At 47.3% G+C, this 6,575-nt stretch overlaps 1 pseudogene; it reads left to right on the top strand.

The window, feature by feature from the left end:
• Positions 1-286: 286 nt before the first annotated feature.
• On the top strand, positions 287-527 carry LOC134388629 (small ribosomal subunit protein eS27-like; annotated as a pseudogene).
• The last annotated feature ends 6,048 nt before the right edge of the window (positions 528-6,575 follow it).

Below are 6,575 nucleotides of genomic sequence, written 5' to 3'. Positions count from 1 at the left end.
ACTGTACAGCACTGCACACCCCTGGCTTGTTGTTATTGTTACATGCAAATGGAACTTGGATTGAGCAAATGAGGAGCTACTGCAAGCCTTGCACACTGTGCATGCACTGAGGTGGTGGATTGGCAGGGAGCAGGACCCGGGGACTGGGATAGGTTCTAGGAAGTTAGAGAAGGTCAGAACAGGCTATGGTCCAAACACAGAACCTAAGGCAACTCTTATAATCTCTGAGTGTGGTTAAAATAATGATGATGGCTTTTACTAGCGGTGAAGACCTCCCCGCAAGAACATGCCTCTCACAGAGGATTTCCTCCATCCCTCTCCAGAAGAGAAGATGAAACACAACAAAAAATACCCGGTGCAGAGCCCCAATTCTTACTTCATGGACCTGAAGTGCCCAGGATGCTATAAAATCACCATGTGCACAAATGGTAGTTTTGTGTGTTGGCTGCTCCACTGTCCTCCGCCAGCCTATGAGAGGAAAAGCAAGGCCGATAGAGGGATGTTCCTTCAGGAAGAAGCAGCACTAAAAGCACTGAATCAAGATCATGGGAAACCATCCCAATAAACACACAAAGAAATAATAATCATATGGTGGTGATGGTGATGTTGTTGATGGTGATGGTGATGGTGATGGTGATGATGATGATGGTGACGATGATGGTGTTGATGATGATAGTGATGATGAAGGTGATGGTCTTTTTAAAAGTCATCACACCATGGTAAGAAGTGCACCTGGAAACATGCACAAGAGCCTTCATATTGGGTTGCCTAGTATATCTCCAAGGCAAGAACTACCCAGAAGTCCATCATGGGCGACTGGATAAGTGTACTGGGCTATGGGTGCCCCGAGGAACATTATTCTGCAAGGAAAATCAACAAACAGAGCCACAAACACAATGCAGATGAACCTCACACACCTAAAAGAGAAGCCAGCCCTGCAGAAAAATATATGGGATTATCCTCAATGCCAAGTTTGAAAACAGGCAGAACCAAACTCTGTTGTTTGTGGATGCAACATGAGTGGAACATGGGAAATAACTAAAAAGAAAAGTGTGTGTGTTTGTGACTGTGGGCTTTCACTTTCGGCAGGATGGGGCCACCTGGGGATGCAATGGGGGCACATCCCCTTTCTCCAGCTCTGGTTCTTGTTCTGTGACACCAGTGGTTCTCAAATGTTTTGGTCTCAGGATTCCTTCACATTCCTGAAAGTTACAGAGGACCCCTAAGGTCTTTTGTTGATGTGGGTCATATCTATTGATATTTACCATATTAGAAATTAAAACTGGGGCCGGCCCGTGGCTCACTCGGGAGAGTGCGGTGCTGATAACACCAAGGCCACGGGTTCGGATCCTATATAGGGATGGCCGGTTGGCTCACTAGCTGAGCGTGGTGTTGACAACACCAAGCCAAGTGTTGAGATCCCCTTACCGGTCATCTTTAAAAAAAAAAAGAAAGAAAGAAAAAGAAATTAAAACTGACACTTTATTATTTTTTTTTAGCAGCTTGCCAGAACGGGATTAGTTCTGGACCACGGTGTTATAACACTGTGCTCTAACCATCTGATCTATCCGGCCACACTTCAAAAGCTGACACTTTAAAAAAAATTTATGTATTACATTTAAAAATAGCAATAATAAACTCATAACTCTTTTAAATTAACTTTATTCCCAAGACAACAAAAAGCAGTGAGAAGAGTGGTACCCTTTCACTTTGTGCAAGCGTCTTCAGGGTGTGGCTCCATAGGTGGCAGCCGGGCTCTCCCAGCCACCCCTGTGCAGTCTCCTGTGATGGTCGCTCAGGTCGAAGAGTGTGAGGAAACCCGGCCTCGCGCAGAGGTGCGGCTGGAGGAGAGAGAAGCACTTTAACATCCTCTCCAGATAATTGAAGACATTCCCCTTGATAAATTTTTGAAAACAATTTTGACCTCATGGGCCCTCTGAGACCGGCTCGACCGCACACGTTTGTGTATCTGAACACGTGGGTTGGTGCGTGTAGCAGACACGCTTGGTGGCCCCCCACCCCCCACCTCGTCTGGAGGTCACTCGCAAGCAGTTCTCGTCCATGCCATGGCTTCCTGGGTTTGTGGGCCTAAAGGGGGAGGAGTCCAGACAGACGTGGTGGGCGTGAGAGGCTGATTCTGCCTCTGCGAGCAGCCCTCCACCCAGGAGGGGTGGCCTTGGTGGAGAGATACTCCAGGGCACCCTCTGCGGCTGCTCCCTGTGCACACACACCTCTTAGCGGCCCAGTCCCCATCTCACTTCCCTGAGCCCTACTTCCTGGGACTGTATACCAAGTAAGTGATTTCCCCCAAATCCTTGACTCAGGATCTACTTCTGGGGTCACCAAATGATGACTGTGCACTATGCGTGCATGTATATATTTCACAATAATAAAACGCCAGCAAATGCCCTAAACAAGTTAATTCTCTAAAACTTTCGATTCTCTACATAAGGATTAAGCCCAGGAAGATAAAGGGTCTGGGGAATCTGGAGCTAAAACTCCCAGTTTTTACCTACCCACCCTCTTGGAGCCTAATGTTCTAGAGCGGTCAGACGCTAAGTGAATAAAGAAGGAAAACTTCTGGCATGTGGGATGCTAATGAAAACACAGAGGGTGTTGGGGCCGGCCCGTGGCTCACTCGGGAGAGTGTGGTGCTGAGAACACCAAGGCCCTGGGTTCGGATCCCATATACGGATGGCCGGTTCGCTCACTGGCTGAGCGTGGTGCTCACAACACCAAGTCAAGGGTTAAGATCCCCTTACCGGTCATCTTTTAAAAACAAACAAACAACAAAAAAAACCAAAACAAACAAACAAAAAAAAAAAACACAGAGGGTGTCACCCGGAGCATGGAGAGAAGAGAGGGCAGGACAGAGGGCAGAGGAAACCTCAAAGGTGAGGGAGACAGGGTCAGACTGGGGGGCACGAGCCATATGGGCACCTGGGAGGACGTTCCAGCCAGAGGAACAGCACGTGCAAAAGTCCTGGGGCTGGAGCAAGTTGGAGGAACAGCAAGGAGGCGGGAGCCAGCATGGGGCTGGGAAGCAGCAGGGTGTGGTGGGACCCATGGGCACTGCAGAGAATCTGGCTCTTTCTCGGAGGAGTTTGGAAGCTACAGGTGGGTGCTGATCTGCACTTGAAGGGCAAGGTGGCCACAGGGAGAGGATGCTGGCTGAAGCCAGCAGCAGCGATGGAGCGAGTGAGAAGCGTCAGATCCCTGAGGTGGGTGAAGGCATGCCTGGCGCATGGATGCAAGACTGGATATGGGGCTGAGGGAAAGCCAACTGCAGGCCACTGCAGGGCCTGGGGCAGCCTCTGGTCAGTAGCTCAGTTCAACCAACACCTGCTGAGCGCCACCTGCAGCCAGACACGGAACAGGCCCTGCTGGAAGAGATGAAGCCAAATGGGCCTTTCAGGGAGCTGGTTGGGGCAGGGGGCAGACTTGGGTTCTCAGACCCACGATGGGACTGCCTAGGCAGGCGGCTGGGCACTGGCCAGTGAGGCTTCAGTTTGATCGCAGCCTGCTATTTGCAGGCTGTGTGGCTGGAAGCAAGTGGTTTGGCTCAACCTCTCTGGCCTCAAATTTCCTCATCTGTGGAATGGGAATACACATAGCATCTACGTCCACGGTGGCTGTGAATCGGACACGTCACCACGTATAAGGTTCTCAGGACTGTTCCCATGGCCAGTCAGTGCACACACTTTGGCCATTAACATTCAGTGCTGTATCCCTTCTCCTGGTGGAGCTTCGCCCCTGGGAGTTCACTACCTCACCTCTGGATGGCTCTTGAGACCTGCTTGACTGCACACGTCCATGCATTTGAACACATTTATGCATGTAGCAGACATGCTTGGGACAGGATCTTCCTGTCCCACATGCTCTTTTTGCAAAGCGACCGTGACCTTGTTCCATCAAAAGGCAGGGCCTAGGTTCCTCCCCTGGAGCCTGGGTGGACCTTTGCTCCTTCAGCCCATAGGATGGGCAGAGGTGGAGAGGCAGGACTTCCAAGGCTCCCTCATGAAAGATCATGTGGCCCTACCTGCACCTTCCTCTGGGGAGCCCTGAGCCACCTTGAGGATGCCATGCCAGAGAAACCATGTGGAGAGACCCCCATTTGACTACAATGACATGACACCCTAAACCAGAACTGCCCAGCCAAGCCTCTTCTGAATTCCTGACGCACAGAAACCGTGATAAATGATAAATGATTATTGCTGTTTTAAGCTGCTAAATTTCGGGGCAGTTTGTTACACAGCACAGATAACTAATACACCCTCCTTGGGGCCATAGATATTCAGCAGATATTTGGATGCCTACTATGTGCCACACATTAGTTAAATCAGGGTATATCCCCAACCTTTCATTCACTGATTCACTATTTGCTACTACGTGTCAGGCACTGTGGGATAAAACCAGACTCCTTTCTGTGGCTTTTCAATGGCCCACTGGCCTCCCCGCCCCCTCAGCATGGGCCATCTGTTTCTGCTGCAGGGCCTTTGGACGTGAGATTCTCCTCCCTTGGGTCATCCTGGGGCAGCTCCTTTTTGCCATTCCAGGCTCAGCTCATGTGTCACACCCTCTGAGAGTCCTCCCTGACTCCTTAGATCTAAAGTAGTCCCCTAAGGGCTGGCCCGTGGCTCACTTGGGAGAGTGTGGTGCTGATAACACCAAGGCCATGGGTTTGTATCCCTATGTAGTGATGGCCGGTTCACTCACTTGGGAGAGCGTGGTGCTGACAACATCGAGTCAAGGGTTAAGATCCCCTTACTGGTCATCTTTAAAAAATAATAATAATAATAAAATAAAGTAGTCCCCTAGTCACTCAATCACATGGCTTTATAAGGGCTTTACAAGGATTTTATTTTCTTATCCGAAATTACTATTTATCTACTAATGTGTTTTTTTGCCATGAGAGTGTCAGCTTTTTTTTATATATATATTTTTAATTACCATTATTGCACCAATACAGCATATGCTTTATATACATGTATCTTAAACATTTTCAATTTTTCAGCAATTCAAATACATAATATATTGTCATCTTGAGAATACAAAGAACACAACACGGAGGAAGACTGAGAAAATAAGTTCCCAGTAGTTAGTCACCAATGATTACACATACTTTCCTTTTAGTGTTTTCTATTGGAATTTTAAAATGTCCTGCCATGGCTCTGCAAAAATAGAGCTGCCTGGAAGGGGAGACAATGAAAAAAAAAGACCCAAAGTTAGAAAGAGTTAAGAAGAAAATCCAGGAGACAGAATATATTTTGAAACTAAATATAAGGACTCCCTTCAGCCAGAGTGTACACATCCAAATAGGTGCTAAGGGAAGATGTTCTATCTTCCCATTCCATCCTCAAAATTGCCCACTAACAAACAAAATAGATAGTACCCATTCATCTGAGAAGGGCCACTCTCTACACAGCATTGTAAAAGGAATGACGGGACAGAGGGAAAGGAGAGTGGTGAAAGAGCAACTTGCTTTTTGGGCAAAACCTACACAAATAAAGCTGTGACTCTCCAGTTCCCTTCACAAATGACAATATATGTAATAGCAACTTTCTACTGAAGAGCTAGATGGTTTAAAAAAGAAATGTTTATGGAAAGGGGCCAGATACCCAAGCAGAAAGGCAAATTGGGTACTGAACAAGAGTTAAGTGCTTTCAACCTCTCTGCTCTGCAGATCAGGTTAAAAATTCTAAACTCTTCAACTTTAGGCCAAATAATGGGGCAAACACAAATTAATGCCATGCTTCAAATGCAGCAACTAGATGGAGCTGCAAGAAATTGAACACTTCTATAGAATATAACTTGGACAGCACAGCCTCTTGAACCTCCTTCATCCCAGAGACATCCCACTGGTCAAGATATTGCGCTATTCAATAAGAGAATAGTGCAGGTGCCACCAATACAACCCTCTTAGCACAGGAAGAGACATGTAAACACACAAGAGGGTGATGGAGCTGCACCCAACACTGGATGTTCACTGAATAGGATAAGCCCGAAGGAGGCTATACAGCAGAGACCCAGGCAACAGGTCTTTCTCCCTACCTACCCCTATCAAAATTCTGAACTTGTAAACACTGAGGTCAGCCTCTCCATTTTTAGAGTCTTGGGTTAGTGAAGAAGGAAGTTTCACGGTTTTTGTCTCCCCTGAAATTGCTAAATGGGGCTTCACAAAGAAGCACACAAGAGTCAATGAGATGATTCTGAAATTAGCTAAAGAATTAAAAAGACAGAGAAAAGTTTCATAGACATTAGGGGTCATTCTCCCTCAAATAGACACTGGCCTTCTGAGCCCTGCATAGTCAGCCACAAACACGATAAGATCCACTGTTCGCCTGCCTTGGTAGTGAGCAGGAGATAACAGATACTCTCTTGGCTGTGCAGCAAGTGACAACATGGGGAGTGACATAAACCAGCCTGAATATAATGGGGAAGCTACAAAAAAGACTGTCCAGTAATTTTGGTTCTGCAGAGGGAAGGGGTTCCTAACTTCCCTTACAGATTGGTGCCCTCAAGGTCATTTTTATTCTTCAAATCTGTCTTTAGTGTCCTGCCAATACTATTCAGAA

This window comes from Cynocephalus volans, chromosome 10 (assembly GCF_027409185.1).
Source record: "Cynocephalus volans isolate mCynVol1 chromosome 10, mCynVol1.pri, whole genome shotgun sequence".
Lineage (NCBI taxonomy): Eukaryota > Metazoa > Chordata > Mammalia > Dermoptera > Cynocephalidae > Cynocephalus > Cynocephalus volans.
This window is presented reverse-complemented; position numbering and strand designations above follow the sequence as displayed.